Here is an 18650-nt window from a genome sequence, read left to right on the forward strand (position 1 = left end):
AAGAAATCATGCCTGACCCGGACGCCATCATTCGACTTCGCCGGGGCGCAAATTTGACTGGATGTGACGTCAACTTTTGTTGGATGATTCAGATACGAAAATTTGACGAGTCCCTGGGCTCGACTGAACAGGTCTCAGTGAGGTATCAAAAAGTATCCTAATAGTTTTGTACATCAAGTAAAAATTTGATAAGCGTATATAAGTTTAATCACGACTATGTACAAGGAAAACTTTTACAACAAAACTTACGAAAGACAAAACCATCCACTGAAAATATAAGAAAATTTAGCCCCGTGCGTACACTCCATCCAGTAAAGACAAAAGGCCATTTCCGAGCTGCTTTGACCTCCATTTGAAAGCGTGGCTTAGTGCAAAGTTTCTATTATGAAATGAAAGTTTTCATTCATATGCAAACAAAGCTAATTTTCGTATGAATAACTTTGCACTTAGCCTCGCTTTGAAAATGAGGTTTGCAGCAACTCGGAAATGGCCAATTACCTTCGACGAGAGACCACAGTCGTTGGTAGGTACACAACTTGAACAGCTGCGATATTAATTGAAGCCTGAAAAGAAATTTGAACGGGGTATCAGCCCGCTATCCGTGCGATATTATTGGTGCAGTTCTCTCGTAGTTCAAGGAGTCGAATCTTGTAATGTTGAAACCTAATTGTGCTTTTTGCTTTTCTTATTCCTTTTTTTTGTTTTGTTTGTTTGTTTGTTTTTTTTTTGCAACTGTTCAAGTTCCCTCCCTCACTGCGATGGCCTCCCCTGTCTTTACATCTTCCAACCGCTTTTTAAATGTGTACCTCATATATCCAGCCTGAATTTTACACCATTTGGTCGACATCTTTATACAATAAGTTCTGCAAAAACAAGCACAAACTTAGTGATAAAGCTGGCTAAAATAAGGATAAGAAAAACGTAAGGGAAAAGTTCTAGGAAACTTTACCGGCTACTCTGAAAAATTTAAAACAAACCACTGTCAATTAAGGTATATTAGGAGGCCGATTACATGAGCCGGGCTTGTTCGGTTTGCCGCGATTGCATCTCTTAATTTTACGTTTGTTAATTAATCACTTTGGCTGATTATTTTTCACACACAAAAAGCTGTTCCTTCATTTGTCACATTTAAATTAACATATGTATTTTCGATGAAAAATGTCGTTGTAGTGCGAAAATTTGTGGTGAAAAAATGCTGCCCGTTAGGCGATTACATAGAAAACTCTCAACCCGATTATTTAGGGGAACGCTCAATTCTCGTATAATTTGTTGTGATTAATTATAACAGACATGCCGAGATGTCGAGCAGGCTAACCGGGCCAGCCCGGCGCATGTAACCGGCCGAAAAGTGTTCGAAAAGCTGAACCATACAGGATCTGTCACAACACCTGCGCATACAGCCGCCTCCGCCTCACAGACAACGGTTTTTAAATAAGTGTAGAAGAAAACCATAGTAGTTACTCTGCTCCAATCACTGCACAAGCAAGCAACAATAGGAACCAATCCACCGTACAGAAAAAGATGGCGGATGTACACTTTAACCAATATATCTTGCAAGCTTAGTGCAGCCAGTCAGTCCGAAGGGCGCCGGAAATTGCACGACAAAACTCTTCGTCGCGCCATTCCCGCGCCGGGAACAACATGCACATAGCAAGCCACATTTTTGGGGGACATTCCTCCTTCTACTAACTGAAATTGTGAAAACTGCGTTTGAGATTTGTAGTAGCTGTTTAAGTATCTTTTTTATTTGCGTTTTAATCGTGTTTAGACTTTTCCTTTGCTAAGAATTATGGATAAATGTACCAGTTGTCATCTTTTTCGGTATGGTGCATTCAAATCCAAAGAAAATACAAGTAAGCGGCGTTAGGCACGAGAAAACGGGTGTGAGAAACACAAAATTGACTTCCTTTTTTACATCAGAATGGCAGAAAGTTTGTAAAAAATAAACATAACGTAAAGTTATATCTCTTAGTTATAGTTCACTGTTCGCGAATTTAGATCTGACAAAAGTTGTACTAACCACAGTTCCAGATAACGTTCAGCCGTCTTTGCATGATTGTCTCCAAACACTTTTTTTCTAACATCTGACGTGTGCTGGAACAACTGGAGAGCAGAGGTGTAGTCATCTAGCTAATATTGTGTGATTCCTAGTGAATAGTAACTATCAGCTGTCCTTCCGTGTTCTTCTCCAAACAGTTTTCTTCTAACATCCAACGTGGGTTGAGACGACTAGAGAGCAAAGGTGTAGTCACCAAGCTGAAATTGTGTGACTCCTAGTGAATGGTAACTATCATTTGTACCTTCCGTGTTCTTCTCCAAACAGTTTTCTTCTAACATCTAACGCGTGCTGGTCTGACAGGAGAGAAGACGTGTAGACTACTCACCAGGCTCATGCTGTGTGTTCCCGAGTGAATGGTAACTGTTAGCTGTCTTTGCATATTCTTCTTGTAATATCTAACACGTGAAGCTGTGACTGGAGAGCGAAAGTGTAGTCACCAAACTAAATTTGCGTGATCCCGAGTGAATGATAACTATCAGCTGTCCTTGCATGTTCTTCTCTAAACAAGTTTCTTATAAAATCTAACGCGTACTGCTGTGACTGGACAGCAAATGTGTAGTCACCAAGCTCATGTTGCGTCATCCCGAGTGAATGGTAACCATCACCTGTCCTTGCATGTTCTTCTCCAAACAGGTTTCTTCCTAAATTCTAACGCGTGCTGATTTCACTTGAGAGCAGAAGTGTAATCAATAAGCCCATGTTGCGTGATCTCGAGTGAATGGTAACTGTCAGCGGTGTATGCATGTTCTTCTCCAAACAGTTTTCTTCTAACATCTAACGCGTGCTGGTGTGACTGGAGAGCAGAGGTGTAGTCAGCAAGCTTATGTTGCGTGATCTCGAGTGAATGGTAACTATAGGCGGTGTGTGCATGTTCTTTTCCAAACAGTTTTCTTCTAATGTCTAATGCGTGCTGCTTTGACTTGAAAGCAGAGGTGTGGTCACCAAGAGCATGTTGCGTGATCTCGTGTGAATGATAACTATTAGCGGTGTTTGCATGTTCTTCTCCAAACAGTTTTCTTGTAACATCTAACGCGTTCTGCTGTGGCTGGAGAGCAGAAGTGTAGTCACCAAGCTCATGTTGCGTGATCCCGAGTGAACGGTAACTATCAGCGGTGTGTGCATGTTCTTCTCCAAACAGTTTTCTTGTAACATCTAACGCGTTCTGCTGTGGCTGGAGAGCAGAAGTGTAGTCACCAAGCTCATGTTGCGTGATCCCGAGTGAACGGTAACTATCAGCGGTGTGTGCATGTTCTTCTCCAAACAGTTTTCTTGTAACATCTAACGCGTTCTGCTGTGGCTGGAGAGCAGAAGTGTAGTCACCAAGCTCATGTTGCGTGATCCCGAGTGAACGGTAACTATCAGCGGTGTGTGCATGTTCTTCTCCAAACAGTTTTCTTGTAACATCTAACGCGTTCTGCTGTGGCTGGAGAGCAGAAGTGTAGTCACCAAGCTCATGTTGCGTGATCCCGAGTGAACGGTAACTATCAGCGGTGTGTGCATGTTCTTCTCCAAACAGTTTTCTTGTAACATCTAACGCGTGCTGCTTTGACTGGAGAGGAGAAGAGTAGTCAGCAAGCTTATGTCGCGTGATCCCAAGTGAATGGTAACTATCAGCGGTGTGTGCATTTTTCTCCAAACAGTTTTCTTCTAACATCTAACGCGTAATGGTGTGACTGGAGAGGAGAAGTGTAGTCACCAAGCTCATATTGCGTGGTCCCGAGTAAATGGTAACTATCACCTCTCCTTGCATGTTCTTCTCCAAACAGATTTCTTCGAACATGTAACGCGTACTGATTTCACTTGAGAGCAGAAGTGTAATCACCAAGCCCATGTTGCGTGATCTCGAGTGAGTGGTAACTATCAGCAGTGCGTGCATGTTTTTCTCCAAACAGGTTTCTTCTAACATCTAACGTGTGCTGGTGTCACTGGAGGACAGAAGTGTAGTCACCAAGCTCATTTTACGTGATCCCGAGTGAAAGGTAACTATCAGCAGTGCGTGCATGTTCTTCTCCAAACAGGTTTCTTCAAACGTCTAACACGGTCTGCTTTGACTGGAGAGCAGAAGTGAAGTCACCAAGCTCATGTTGCGTGATCCCGAGTGAATGGTAACTATCAGCGGTGTGTGGATGTTCTTCTCTAAACAGGTTTCTTTTAACGTCTAACGCGTGCTGGTGTGACTGGAGAGCAGAAGTGTAGTCACCAAGCTCATGTTGCGTGATCCCGAATGAATGGTAACTATCAGCGGTCTTTGCATGTTCTTCTCCAAACAGTTTTTTTCTAACATCTAACGCGTGCATGTGTGACTGAAGGGCAGAAGTGTAGTCAGCAAGCTTATGTTGCGTGATCCCGAGTGAATGGTAACTATCAGCGGTGTGTGCATGTTCTTCTCCAAACAGTTTTCTTCTAATATCTAACGCGTGCTGGTGTGACTGGAGGGCAGAAGTGTAGTCAGCAAGCTTATGTTGCGTGATCCCGAGTGAATGGTAACCATCAGCGGTGTCTGCATGTTCTTCTTCAAACAGGTTTCTTCTAACATCTAACGCGTGCTGGTGTGACTGGAGGGCAGAAGTGTAGTCACCAAGCCCATTTTGCGTGATCCCGAGTGAATAATAACTGTCACCAGTCTGTGCATGTTTTTCTCCAAACAGGTTTCTTCTAACATCTAACGCGGTCTGCTTTGACTGGAGAGCAGAAGTGTAGTCAGCAAGCTTATGTTGCGTGATCCCGAGTGAATGGTAACTATCAGCGGTGTCTGCATGTTCTTCTCCAAACAATTTTCTTCTAACATCTAACGCGTGCTGGTGTGACTGGAGGGCAGAAGTGTAGTCACCAAGCTCATTTTGCGTGATCCCGAGTGAATAGTAACTGTCACCAGTCTGTGCATGTTGTTGTCCAAACAGTTTTCTTCTAACATCTAACGCGTGGTGCTTTGACTGGAGAGCAGAAGTGTAGTCAGCAAGCTTATGTTGCGTGATCCCGAGTGAATGGTAACTAATCGCGGTGTCTGCATGTTCTTCTCCAAACAATTTTCTTCTAACATCTAACGCATGCTGGTGTGACTGGAGGGCAGAATTGTAGTCACCAAGCTTATTTTGCGTGATCCCGAGTGAATAATAACTGTCAGCAGTCTGTGCATGTTCTTCTCCAAACAGGTTTCTTCTAACATCTAATGCGGTCTGCTTTGACTGGAGAGCAGAAGTGTAGTCACCAAGCTCATGTTGTGTGATCCCGAGTGAATGGTAACTGTCACCAGTCTGCGCATGATGTTCTCCAAACAGATTTCTTCTAACATCTAACGCGTGCTGATTTCACTTGAGAGCAAAAGTGTAATCACTAAGCCCATGTTGCGTGATCTGGAGTGAATGGTAACTGTCAGCGGTGTGTGCATGTTCTTCTCCAAACAGGTTCCTTCTAACAACTAACGCATGCTGCTTTTACTGGAGAGCAGAAGTGTAGTCAGCAAGCTTATGTTGCGTGATCTCGAGTGAATGGTAACTATCAGCGGTGTCTGCATGTTCTTCTCCAAACAGTTTTCTTCTAATGTCTAATGCATGCTGCTTTGACTGGAAAGCAGAAGGGTAGTCACCAAGCTCATGTTGCGTGATCCCGAGTGAATGGTAACTATCAGCGGTGTCTGCATGTTCTTCTCCAAACAATTTTCTTCTAACATCTAACGCATGCTGGTGTGACTGGAGGGCAGAAGTGTAGTCACCAAGCTCATGTTGCGTGATCCCGAATGAATGGTAACTATCAGCGGTCTTTGCATGTTCTTCTCCAAACAGTTTTTTTCTAACATCTAACGCGTGCATGTGTGACTGAAGGGCAGAAGTGTAGTCAGCAAGCTTATGTTGCGTGATCCCGAGTGAATGGTAACTATCAGCGGTGTGTGCATGTTCTTCTCCAAACAATTTTCTTCTAACATCTAACGCGTGCTGGTGTGACTGGAGGGCAGAAGTGTAGTCACCAAGCTCATTTTGCGTGATCCCGAGTGAATAGTAACTGTCACCAGTCTGTGCATGTTGTTGTCCAAACAGTTTTCTTCTAACATCTAACGCGTGGTGCTTTGACTGGAGAGCAGAAGTGTAGTCAGCAAGCTTATGTTGCGTGATCCCGAGTGAATGGTAACTAATCGCGGTGTCTGCATGTTCTTCTCCAAACAATTTTCTTCTAACATCTAACGCATGCTGGTGTGACTGGAGGGCAGAATTGTAGTCACCAAGCTTATTTTGCGTGATCCCGAGTGAATAATAACTGTCACCAGTCTGTGCATGTTCTTCTCCAAACAGGTTTCTTCTAACATCTAACGCGGTCTGCTTTGACTGGAGAGCAGAAGTGTAGTCACCAAGCTCATGTTGTGTGATCCCGAGCGAATGGTAACTGTCACCAGTCTGCGCATGATGTTCTCCAAACAGATTTCTTCTAACATCTAACGCGTGCTGATTTCACTTGAGAGCAAAAGTGTAATCACTAAGCCCATGTTGCGTGATCTGGAGTGAATGGTAACTGTCAGCGGTGTGTGCATGTTCTTCTCCAAACAGGTTCCTTCTAACAACTAACGCATGCTGCTTTTACTGGAGAGCAGAAGTGTAGTCAGCAAGCTTATGTTGCGTGATCTCGAGTGAATGGTAACTATCAGCGGTGTCTGCATGTTCTTCTCCAAACAGTTTTCTTCTAATGTCTAATGCATGCTGCTTTGACTGGAAAGCAGAAGGGTAGTCACCAAGCTCATGTTGCGTGATCCCGAGTGAATGGTAACTATCAGCGGTGTCTGCATGTTCTTCTCCAAACAATTTTCTTCTAACATCTAACGCATGCTGGTGTGACTGGAGGGCAGAAGTGTAGTCACCAAGCTCATGTTGCGTGATCCCGAATGAATGGTAACTATCAGCGGTCTTTGCATGTTCTTCTCCAAACAGTTTTTTTCTAACATCTAACGCGTGCATGTGTGACTGAAGGGCAGAAGTGTAGTCAGCAAGCTTATGTTGCGTGATCCCGAGTGAATGGTAACTATCAGCGGTGTGTGCATGTTCTTCTCCAAACAATTTTCTTCTAACATCTAACGCGTGCTGGTGTGACTGGAGGGCAGAAGTGTAGTCACCAAGCTCATTTTGCGTGATCCCGAGTGAATAGTAACTGTCACCAGTCTGTGCATGTTGTTGTCCAAACAGTTTTCTTCTAACATCTAACGCGTGGTGCTTTGACTGGAGAGCAGAAGTGTAGTCAGCAAGCTTATGTTGCGTGATCCCGAGTGAATGGTAACTAATCGCGGTGTCTGCATGTTCTTCTCCAAACAATTTTCTTCTAACATCTAACGCATGCTGGTGTGACTGGAGGGCAGAATTGTAGTCACCAAGCTTATTTTGCGTGATCCCGAGTGAATAATAACTGTCACCAGTCTGTGCATGTTCTTCTCCAAACAGGTTTCTTCTAACATCTAACGCGGTCTGCTTTGACTGGAGAGCAGAAGTGTAGTCACCAAGCTCATGTTGTGTGATCCCGAGTGAATGGTAACTGTCACCAGTCTGCGCATGATGTTCTCCAAACAGATTTCTTCTAACATCTAACGCGTGCTGATTTCACTTGAGAGCAAAAGTGTAATCACTAAGCCCATGTTGCGTGATCTGGAGTGAATGGTAACTGTCAGCGGTGTGTGCATGTTCTTCTCCAAACAGGTTCCTTCTAACAACTAACGCATGCTGCTTTTACTGGAGAGCAGAAGTGTAGTCAGCAAGCTTATGTTGCGTGATCTCGAGTGAATGGTAACTATCAGCGGTGTCTGCATGTTCTTCTCCAAACAGTTTTCTTCTAATGTCTAATGCATGCTGCTTTGACTGGAAAGCAGAAGGGTAGTCACCAAGCTCATGTTGCGTGATCCCGAGTGAATGGTAACTATCAGCGGTGTCTGCATGTTCTTCTCCAAACAATTTTCTTCTAACATCTAACGCATGCTGGTGTGACTGGAGGGCAGAAGTGTAGTCACCAAGCTCATGTTGCGTGATCCCGAATGAATGGTAACTATCAGCGGTCTTTGCATGTTCTTCTCCAAACAGTTTTTTTCTAACATCTAACGCGTGCATGTGTGACTGAAGGGCAGAAGTGTAGTCAGCAAGCTTATGTTGCGTGATCCCGAGTGAATGGTAACTATCAGCGGTGTGTGCATGTTCTTCTCCAAACAGTTTTCTTCTAATATCTAACGCGTGCTGGTGTGACTGGAGGGCAGAAGTGTAGTCAGCAAGCTTATGTTGCGTGATCCCGAGTGAATGGTAACTATCAGCGGTGTCTGCATGTTCTTCTTCAAACAGGTTTCTTCTAACATCTAACGCGTGCTGGTGTGACTGGAGGGCAGAAGTGTAGTCACCAAGCCCATTTTGCGTGATCCCGAGTGAATAATAACTGTCACCAGTCTGTGCATGTTTTTCTCCAAACAGGTTTCTTCTAACATCTAACGCGGTCTGCTTTGACTGGAGAGCAGAAGTGTAGTCAGCAAGCTTATGTTGCGTGATCCCGAGTGAATGGTAACTATCAGCGGTGTCTGCATGTTCTTCTCCAAACAATTTTCTTCTAACATCTAACGCGTGCTGGTGTGACTGGAGGGCAGAAGTGTAGTCACCAAGCTCATTTTGCGTGATCCCGAGTGAATAGTAACTGTCACCAGTCTGTGCATGTTGTTGTCCAAACAGTTTTCTTCTAACATCTAACGCGTGGTGCTTTGACTGGAGAGCAGAAGTGTAGTCAGCAAGCTTATGTTGCGTGATCCCGAGTGAATGGTAACTAATCGCGGTGTCTGCATGTTCTTCTCCAAACAATTTTCTTCTAACATCTAACGCATGCTGGTGTGACTGGAGGGCAGAATTGTAGTCACCAAGCTTATTTTGCGTGATCCCGAGTGAATAATAACTGTCACCAGTCTGTGCATGTTCTTCTCCAAACAGGTTTCTTCTAACATCTAACGCGGTCTGCTTTGACTGGAGAGCAGAAGTGTAGTCACCAAGCTCATGTTGTGTGATCCCGAGTGAATGGTAACTGTCACCAGTCTGCGCATGATGTTCTCCAAACAGATTTCTTCTAACATCTAACGCGTGCTGATTTCACTTGAGAGCAAAAGTGTAATCACTAAGCCCATGTTGCGTGATCTGGAGTGAATGGTAACTGTCAGCGGTGTGTGCATGTTCTTCTCCAAACAGGTTCCTTCTAACAACTAACGCATGCTGCTTTTACTGGAGAGCAGAAGTGTAGTCAGCAAGCTTATGTTGCGTGATCTCGAGTGAATGGTAACTATCAGCGGTGTCTGCATGTTCTTCTCCAAACAGTTTTCTTCTAATGTCTAATGCATGCTGCTTTGACTGGAAAGCAGAAGGGTAGTCACCAAGCTCATGTTGCGTGATCCCGAGTGAATGGTAACTATCAGCGGTGTCTGCATGTTCTTCTCCAAACAATTTTCTTCTAACATCTAACGCATGCTGGTGTGACTGGAGGGCAGAATTGTAGTCACCAAGCTTATTTTGCGTGATCCCGAGTGAATAATAACTGTCACCAGTCTGTGCATGTTCTTCTCCAAACAGGTTTCTTCTAACATCTAACGCGTGCTGCTTTGTCTGGAGAGCAGAAGTGTAGTCAGCAAGCTTATGTTGCGTGATCCCGAGTGAATGGTAAGTATCAGCGGTGTGTGCCTGTTCTTCTCCAAACAGGTTTCTTTTAACATCTAACGCGTGCTGCTTTGACTGGAGAGCAGAAGTGTAGTCACCAAGCATGTGTTGCGTGATTCCGAGTGAATAGTAACTATCAGCGGTGTATGCATGTTCTTCTCCAAAGAGTTTTCTTCTAACATCTAACGCGTGCTGGTGTGACTGGAGAGCAGAAGTGTAGTAACCAAGTTTAAGTTGCGTGTTTCCGAGTGAATAGTAATTGTTTGTTGAGCTTGCGTGTTCTTTTCCAAATAGCTCTAGTGTTATGGCTAGAGAATTAAACTTTTCCGTTAGTGCCTCCAGATAGTTTTTTTTGTGGTGGTGAAACTCACCAAGATCCAAATAACACTTAGCAAGTGCTTCACTATGTACTTGATAAGAATTTGCAGTGGTGTCTTTACGTTCGGACGGACATTCTTTGCTGGGATTATATTGCTTCAGTGCTGTTTGATAAAAACTGATTCTTTCTTTGTACAGTTTTTCTTGGTCTTCTGTTTGGATACAATGCACTATGAGTTCGGTAACAATGCGATGAAAATTGAACAGACCGGGAGACATTAGTTCCTGCTTTTCGACTTCGTTTAGTATTTGGAACACAGCATTAGCTAAATACGTCTTCGCATCAGTATCAATAAAATTCTTTGTTGCTTCGCTGACAAGAAAGATGACTTCTAATTGAAGTGGCTGATTAGGAGAAACACTGGTGTTCCTTTGAGGGTTCGCTTCATTTTCGGTCTTTGCTTTTCCTTGTTTTTCCAGTGGGGAAATGACAAGTAGCTGTGTGTCTCCAGCCGTTCTGCATTCGTTCTGTGCCATTCTGAAAAACTCAGCTGAGTTTGACGCGTTCGTTTCAAATTTGTAGAAAGAAGCAAGGATCTGGAAAACAACAGCTCTGAGAATGATATGCTCAGGAGTTCCATTCATTAAAGGAAAGGCCTCACGTAAACAGTGAATTCCATCTTTTGTCTCTCCGATAACAATTTGGCAGATTCCTAAGTAGCACAAACGTTTGCCCTCTTCCGCCAAAACTGAACTGCAGGAGGTTTGCATGTTTTTCGCGACAGAAAGCTGCTTCATATTTCTGCTAGCATTCAAATTCACTACATCTACAAAACACCTGGAAACAAGTAATTGCCTGTGGTACACACGTTCGCCAAGGTTATCTGAAGCCTTTAAAGCTTTGTCGAAAATGTCATATAAGTTATTGTGCTCAGTACTACTCCAAAATAAGGAGACTAGAAAGATCTCCGCCTTAACCAATACTTGAAAAACACTCGAAGCTGTCTTGGGATCCAAAATACCCTCTAAAAGGCTTGTAAGAATAATATGTTTGTCTTCGTAGAATTCTATAAATGCTTCCATGGAGTGACCAGTAAGAAACTTGTCGTTCAGCTTCTTGAAGAGGGAAACGTAAAACGCATTGACGCGGGATTTTGAGTTTAGAACCGTTTCTTTCATTTCTTGTTCCCCCTTCTCTCTTGCAAACGATTGAATGAGCTTGTGCATTGAGAATGACTCGAGGTTTGCACTTGAATCGAGAAGGGATTTCCTCAGGAGGCTTTGTAATATCTTTTTGGCATCGACAATTCTTGTCTCTGCTAAAGCAGCTTCAGCGACCTCGAAAGTGAAATTTGAAGGAAGAATGCATAGGGAAACTAGCGCCTCTTTTTCTTTTGCGGAGAGTCTCTGGAAAGAGGAGTCAAAAAGAAATTGCAGTCGTTGATTGGTCGGATAATCTGGGTTGTCTAACATCTCCAAGATGCTTTCTGTTGAAGCCTCCATAAAATCTTTAAGAAACGGACTTAGTTGAGCACTTTGTCCGGAAATTAAGGAACATAACAGCCTTATGGCCAAAGGTACATGTCCACAAATTTGCGTAATTTGTCTGCAGTCGGAGTTGTTAACAGCTGGAAGCAATGCGTGAACTAGGGATTGAGAAGAAGCTTCATTCAGAGGTCGTATTCTTACCGACTCATGGCCTTGAAAATTCAAGTTCATAAATTGGAAGGACTCCCTTGTTGTTACAATGAATGTCACCTTTTCATTTCGCCGAAGAATTTCTTCCAGAAGTTGAATGACGTCTTCCTTCACTTTCGGCAAGCCACTTTCTAATATGTCATCAGCGTTATCAAGAATAACTACGAAGGGATCTAAAATCTCGCCAACACGTTGGCAAAGCTCGTCATCCAGGGATAAACGCTGAACCGATGATTGATCATTTGTGGCAAATTGCCTGACGATACTAAGAAGGTTTGATGTTATATCTTCTTTTGACTGACGTCCTCGCAATGAGAGAAAATAGACGGGCAGTCCTTGATCTTTGAGATCATGTCCCACTTTAATCGCAACCGACGTTTTACCGAACCCCGGTGAACCCCAGACTGACACGATTCTGGTCGATTCGGAAGTAACGTGACCAACGATCTCCTGACACTCTCTTTGACGGCCAGTGAAATTAGGAACCATTGGAGGAAGGCAAGATCTTGTTAGCGATGCTTTTGCACCTTTACAGACAAAAAAAAAAGTTTTATGGCAGTTTTGTTTAAAACCCGGTCTCTCCCTTTCTCTTTCTCTGTGGCTTCCTTGCACGACTCTCTTTACTCATTTACTGGTCCGCGATCTTTTGACTAACTAGGGTTAATTTCTGACACCAGTCATGTAATATAAAAAGCAAACCAAAGATATTTCGTTAATTCTGTTCTTAAACTGAGCAAAAACAGCATCCGCAATAGGAAAAAGATTTGAAAGTCATTCCTGTTATGTCAGGCTCAGTAAAGGGTAAAAGTTTCATGGTTCTGTCATTTGACTACAACTACAAGGAGGCATTTAGTTTTCCTTTTCCAACTTAAATTTTGGAAAATAGAATGTGGAGGATATAACACTATCTCTAATTAGAATGAAAAATTCATGAGAGATTAGATTATTGTAGTCAAGCGACGTCATAATCAAAATGTCCCGTTTCAATGGTAAGAGTGGCCAAACCAGTTCCCAGGCTCGTAGGCGTATATGTTGTGCTCGTCTGTAAGAGGCAAAGAACGAGAGGAAAGAGTTTTTGCGTTTTGATCACTAGGGGAAAGTGCATTGTCCATGATAAGGAGGTTTCCGTTTTGTACAGGTATAAGTAACCAAGGTAACGTTTACCTGTGTCCCTGAGCCTCGTTTTTAGGATTTTTCCCGTAAAAAATTACAAGGTTTGGAACGAGCTTAGACTAAGAGTTAAGTTTTCCATCAAAATATTCCTTGAAGGTTTTTTTTTACCTCTGACGCCTATATTATGAGACTGGAAGGTCCTTACCTGAAGTCTTCAACTGAGCATCGCGTTTATCTTTCGCCAATATTAGCTCGTCAATCTTTTGTTCCAACATTGCGATGTCTCTTTTACTTGCTGTGAGGCCTTTCTGATTCAGCTTAATGTCAGCTGCCAATGCTTTCAAATCGTCGATGTCAGTGGTTATACCCTCCAGAAACATGATGTACTTTCGAAACTCTTTTATGATACCTTGTTCCAATTTATGGACTTCATTTGTTGGAAAGTCCGACTCGGTCAAACTTCCAATGGCATCAATCACAACCGTCGTAACTCCAAGAGCTTTGAACGTATCTTTAGCATGTTGCACACGTTGATCAAATGTTATTTTGTCCATCTCTGAGCTTGGCAAATGGCAAAATGAATTTCTCAGCAGTCGAAGTTGATCAACCGCAAGTGCAAAGGTTTCAGCATTGTTTCCAACCGAGCTCACCACGGATACATGAAAACGTCCATGAGGTACACCACGAGGCTTTACGTACAAATCACTGAGTGTTTTGCGGCGACCTGAGCTATCAAGTAAGGCGAAGGACTGCGCAAACAAGGTGGCCTGGAATAAGGCAGTGCAATCCCATTCATTGTAAGACAGGTGTGTAGGAACTCTGGTTGTACCACCCTCTGTGGACACAAACAGTTTTCTCACAGCAAGAGAGTCATCCCAGAGCTGGAATCCAGCGCGATGTCCAAAGGTATTGTCCCACATGGTTTTGAAAGTCTGGCGTAACGCTTTGGGGAATTCATTTAAAACGAGGGATGAAAACTTGAAGTAATTTAATTCATCGTCTCGATAAGGTCTCAACGCCATCTCGTATCAACATGTGTTACAAATGATACTCAGGAATCCAACTGGACTTGAATTAACTGAAACCAATGATACCAGAGAACAAATTGTGACAAATACCCACTTTTTTGGCATTTTGAATTGTTCATTCAAACCGCGCGCCAGACTCGATTCAGACCTTTAAATCACTGGTCAAGCGCACCGTAGATTGTCTGAAAGCATGCATTTCTATATATTACTTTGATCTTGCAAAAAAGTTTGGCCTTTCTGCCCTTCTCGTCAGTCGCTAACACATTTTGAATATCTGTTGCCAAGTTGATTAAAAATTCGTCTAGTTTAGGTATGAATTCCAAGATTTTTTCGAATGATATTAATTGTTGTTACGTTAAGGTCTCTCACAGCAGTTTCCGCAAATTATTTTTGAGAGATGAACACTGCCACATTTTATCAGTTGATACAACAATAATGGTATCAAACGAACACCTGATCATTGGCAAACAAGTCCTGGTCATTTTCTGGACTTAATAGCCTACCATGAAAAGCATAACCTGATTAAAAAAAGCCTTTTTCTAGATTTAAGTGGTTACAATTTAAAAACAAGCTAGGTGAACCCCATTTATTTATGGCACCGTGATCAGCTGCAAGTTTTGCAAAGTTTAAAAAAAGTGATATGGAGGCGTTCTTAGCCACCTGTTTTTAACAGGTTATACTGTTGCTATGGTAACCTATCAAGTTACCATTATCCCGTTCATCTAAGGTGATATTGCCGAGACGTGTTTGCGCCGTTTCAAAGGTGGCGTTTGAAACCATGACAAGGTCTACTGCGTATTGTAACAAATAGCGTGCCTTTTTACAAATTTCAACCAAATGCTAGTGAAAGCAATTTGAATAACAAAGTAAAGACTAAGATCTTTCTGCGAATTCAAAATTAACGTGATTAATACAAAACCAATCAGCATTTTCTCACAGCATGTCGGCTCTGTGCTGCACGCATAGCGAGCGTAAAACAAAGAGAGGTCTAAGTGAAAAGGCACCCGATTTGAAAAAAAATCCATAAAGCTGTCAAATGTCTGAGAGGATAAGTGGAAGTGGAAGTGATGCATAACCACCGGGAACTGTGCTTAAGACTCGAAGTATAGATTGAAATTAAAACTATAATCTTTTGATTGTCTTCATTAGCTGACTTAATTACTGTCCCGCTATTTTAAAAAACACTAAATTTCTCCAAATTTCGTCTGCTTGTTAAAAAAAAAACAGTCTCGACTGTTTTGTTCTGCGTCAGATAAACAGTCTCAACCCAAAGCCCCGAAACAATTCAGAATACAACACAGTCATTAAATAAATAGAAATAGCGGAAAGCCATGCCAGTCAGCTAAAATTAGCTCTGTGGCTCTTGTTTAGTGCCATCGATGCAGAGTATCGGACGGGGAAAAAAGTTCTACAAGAGCACTTTTTCATCTTATTTTAGTCTCTAATGATATAAGTAACGTTAAGAGTGGTCAGGATGGTCTTAGTTAAGAGGCTCTTGCCCATAACTCAACACATACACATTTAAATTATTCATAGTCCCAGGTGTAGCCAATATCAAACCAACAAACATGAGTCAAAGTTCCCTTTGTATTTCAGATCAACACCAGACAGTCTTCTCCTTTATCAAAAAATTAGTAAAAAGGCCATCACCATGTCATGTAAGTGGGTGATGAGATACCCCGCTTCAATCTTTAAGTGATTTCAGACAAGAGAAACCACTTAAACGGTACTCGAATGTCCGATGGGAGTGTACTTGCTTATACACGTTGTACAAAGGAGGGGGGGGGGGGGGGTTGGGGAGGGGTTAGATCTTACCATTCGGGAAGGCCATATAATGAAACAACACACACCGAGAGCCTAGTAAAATAAGCCGGATCATTCAAATCAAATTTGCCGTGTCATTTACAGTTTGCTGCAAACAATCCAAGTCATCGTTCGATTACACGGGGCCATCTAAAACTAACTCAGTAATCTTGAAAAACAACTTTCCAGTTAAACTTGTCTTTCAGTCCCTTGCATTATTTTCAATCATAACGTACCGTTGTTAAACAGTTTCAAAACTTGTCGTAATAACGCAGCTTCCAACGGAGGAGCAATTCTCAGTCTAAGTTTGCAATATAAAGACGAAATTATGTACGCATGTAAGCACTTATTTACAAGAACCTCCGTTAAATTTGAGCAACAGAATAATTACATAAAAAGAAACACCTACTCTTTCAGGATTGGTACAACTGGGCGCTTAGGATTGCAAAATATTTGCCGGAGAATCATGCGCAAAGTTCAAAGGCCTTCCTCTCCTTGAAACTTCGCTTCGACAGCATTTTAATTCCTCGAAGGTCGGGCGACGTTCGAAGACGACAGGGCGGAAGCTGCCAGTTTTGTCTTGGAGCCATGAAGCCCCACTTTTCCTCATTAAAGGATACAAAACTCCAATTAAACCTTTTGTGACAGCCCTGGGAACCTTCTTTATGCCGCAAAAATACTGAGTAAGATTCCATTTCAAACATTCGAGTATCTAGCGGCATGGATCAAAGATAAATTTAGCGGCTTCGTAAAAGACTTCGCCAGGGTGTTTTCTAAATAATTCTGTACTAAAACTGGCAAGTTGTACCGTCATAAACCTTTAAGCTATACATACAACATACAATAGCTGGATTACCTGAATGAACGGCTTCAGTCTTGAGAAAGTTGTTGGGGGACACCATAAACGGCGGTTTATTACTCCACCTTAAAGCAAATGACTTGCACCGAAAATACCGACAAAATACAGCGTGACTCCTTCAGGGCATGTTAGGCAATTTGCGTAATAATTAGACCCTTCACAGTAGTGGGGTTTCCTGGCGTATCGAAACTGAAAATTCCAAACTATTTACGTCAGCGGACAATTTATAAGTGTCATTTGTGATGTACGCCACGATGTGTAAAAACAAAATAATAATGAACACAAATCTTCGCGAAACGCCGGCGTGGAAGAAACCTCCAATACACGGGCTACGTGGGTTCAAAGTACGTGTGTTCAATCCAATATGATTTACAATCTTCACACTGATTTTAGCAGCCTTAAGGCTGGTTTACACGTGCGATAAGCATAAGCACGAGGTCACATACGCAGGCGCAGTGAATTAAACTTTTGACGCCAAAATTTTAAATCCAAGATGGCGGACGCCGAGGAAGTATTCAGTGACAAGGAGATGTTGTTGCTTGTTCTTCTCTTGTGCTTAAGCTTGCGTTATCCCGATTAACACAGGCGACGTGACGACGCAAACACAAGCGAAAGTACAAGTAAAAGGAACGATTTCCTTTTCTTGTGCTTGCGTTTATGCTTGCGCTTATGCTTGCGTCGTGCCCGGTTACACGTTGGTTTCTTGTGCTTATGCTTGCGTTGTACGTGTAAACCAGCCTTTAGGGCCGGTTATATTTATAGATCTCGTTGTAAAACTGAATCGAGCTTTAAGGGAGGACTCCAGAAATCACGGCTACGGAGCTTAGCAAAGCTTGGTCTTAACGGAATTATTAGAACATGGGGTAGCCGCAGCTCATGAAGTCCACAACTAACCGTGGATTAGCAAGTCGGTGTCCGGTTATTGTTTTGAATTCAGATTAGTTGCCATGATTGTATGTTTATGCCGTGCATACATTATCGCGCATTTCGTGATTAAACATGTTTGAAGTAAAGTACGGTCAACAAATTTTAGATGAAGGAAGAAAAATGTCTCATCGCAGTATTCAGCTCACGGTTTTCGGACACTGAAAATGAGGTCTACGATAGCACTAGCAAGAACAAAAATGATTAGAGAGTAATTTTAGAGCGCTTCGACGCGACGGATCCAAGTAAAATTTATTTGAAGGCACTGTCAGGATGCTAAGAATAATAAAAATCCCAACCGAGAGAAAGAGTTTGACGAGCACTGGAGACAATGAGCACTTGGCTGCAAATACCACAGTGCGGGTACTCTCCACTGGCAACTGGAGTTGTAGACCACAAAACAGTCGTATTTTTCTTTTATTAATTTTTTGTCGTTAATCGATCGCAAGCCGCTAAGCATCTCTCTCCAGTCCCACTCTCTGTTTAAACACTCGCTCCAGACCTTTCGTGTGAACACTGCACGGATACAAATGACAGACCAATGCAAAATATACGACAGTTTTGCAGTCCACTGGAACTGAAGGTTACTATTTTTAAAGGCAATCAAACAGACTTGCCACTGATTGCTTCCCGAAGGTAAACCGGCTCGAAAAATCTGCGTGGTCTGCTTCTAGTTTAACTCTTCCCTTCTAAGTGAAAAGACACCCGATTTGAAAAAAAATCCATAAAGCTATCAAATGTCTGAGAAATAATAACTCTTTAAATGGAAGTGATGCATAACCGCCCGAAATTGTGCTTGAGACTCGAAGTATAGATTGAAATGAAACTGTAATATTTTGATTGTCTATATTTGCTGACTAAATCATTGTCCTACTATTTTAAAATACACTAAAATTCTCCAAACTCCCTCTGCTTGTTAAAAAAAAAAAAACAGTCTCGACTGTTTGTTTCCGCGGCAGATCAATAGTCACCATCCAAAGCCCCGAAACAATTCAGAATACAACACAGTCATTAACTAAATCGAAATAGCGGTCAGCTAAAATTAGCTCCGTGGCTCTTGTTTAGCGCCATGAATTTCATGCGGATTATCGGACGTGCAAATACGTGCTAACAAGAGCATTCTCGCGTCTTTTTTTGGTCTCTAGTGATATGACTTATCGTTAAGAGTGGTCAGGATGTTTTTAGTTAAGCCCATATCTCAA

At 42.4% G+C, this 18650-nt stretch overlaps 1 pseudogene across 1 annotated transcript; it reads right to left on the bottom strand.

Moving 5' to 3' along the window:
* Nucleotides 1–747: 747 nt before the first annotated feature.
* On the bottom strand, nucleotides 748–16626 carry LOC146464310 (uncharacterized; annotated as a pseudogene). Its single transcript, XR_014868543.1, has 5 exons — nucleotides 16522–16626; nucleotides 13040–13912; nucleotides 3803–12248; nucleotides 2021–3678; nucleotides 748–863 (listed from the first exon to the last, which is right to left on the bottom strand). The product of XR_014868543.1 is annotated as an uncharacterized LOC146464310 (transcript).
* Between the last annotated feature and the right edge of the window lie 2024 nt (nucleotides 16627–18650).

This window comes from Pavona decussata, unplaced genomic scaffold, assembly GCF_977016875.1.
Source record: "Pavona decussata unplaced genomic scaffold, jaPavDecu1.1 SCAFFOLD_166, whole genome shotgun sequence".
NCBI lineage: Eukaryota > Metazoa > Cnidaria > Anthozoa > Scleractinia > Agariciidae > Pavona > Pavona decussata.